General features: G+C 60.3%; 1 protein-coding gene across 1 annotated transcript in view; it reads right to left on the reverse strand.

Annotated features, from left to right (window-relative positions):
• Window positions 1–406, reverse strand: part of Exoc6b (exocyst complex component 6B) — a 550,902-nt gene extending 550,496 nt beyond the window's left edge. The window contains exon 1 of the mRNA XM_050164869.1: window positions 255–406. The gene's annotated coding sequence lies outside the window, so the exon portion shown is untranslated. The remainder of the gene's footprint in view (window positions 1–254) is intronic.
• Between the last annotated feature and the right edge of the window lie 519 nt (window positions 407–925).

Raw genomic sequence — 925 nt, forward strand, 5'->3', positions numbered from 1 at the left:
CCCCAGGACCGACGTCACCAGGACGCTCTCAAAGGAGCTGTGATGGGCAGTTCCGCTGCACGCAGAGCCGGCGCCCGCTCCTGACTGAAGAGCTGCTGCCCGAAGGGAGCGGCGGCCCAACAGAGCCGAGCCTCGCCCTCTCTCCAGACAGGCTCCCCAGCAGGGCCTCGCCCAGGACGGGGACACCCGCGGATCTCCCCTCAGCCAGCCGCCGCGCTCCGCCCGCTCCCGCCGACCCGGCCCCGCCCCGGTACCTGAGCGTGGGCCCGATACAGGCCGTGTCTCCCTCAGGATCCGCTCGTGCTCCGCGGCGGTCTCCAGGCTCTCCTCTGTCATCTTCGCCAGCTCCAACGGACGGCACGGCCGCGCGGCCCTCACTAACCGTGGACCCCTCGCACCGGCAGCCTAGGTTCCGCGGCCGTTGGGTCAGCACCCCGCAGAGCGACCCCGCCCTCGAATGCCACGCCCCCAGGCGTCAGCCCGGGGCAAGCGTCCCACGCGAGGGGTTGGGGATTGGTAGTTCGCTGAGTCAGGCAGCGCTGGGTTCTGTCCATTCACTCAGCATATCTGCACTAATTGCTGAGACCTTGATATATTATATATTGAGCACTTTACGACACCTGTATACAGTGACACCAACTCAGGCAGTGGTATTAACTCTGCACAATTTTTAAATGTGTATGCATATAATGTCTGTAAACTACAAGTTTGCCTGGTACCCCAGGAAGCCAGAAGAGGGTGTTAGAACACCTGGGATTGGAGCTACAGATGGTTGTGAGGCGTCCTGTGGTGCAGGGAATGGAACTCCAATCGTCTGGAAGAGTTTTATAACTCTTTATCAACTGAGCCTTCTCCCCAGGCCCTAAATATGAAGCCCGGTTTGTCCTGGAACTCAAGATCCTCCTGCCTCCACCTTTTTTTTTTT

The sequence above is a fragment of the Alexandromys fortis genome, unplaced genomic scaffold, assembly GCF_014885135.2.
Source record: "Alexandromys fortis isolate MF-2015 unplaced genomic scaffold, M_Fortis_MF-2015_v1.1 scaffold_138, whole genome shotgun sequence".
NCBI lineage: Eukaryota > Metazoa > Chordata > Mammalia > Rodentia > Cricetidae > Alexandromys > Alexandromys fortis.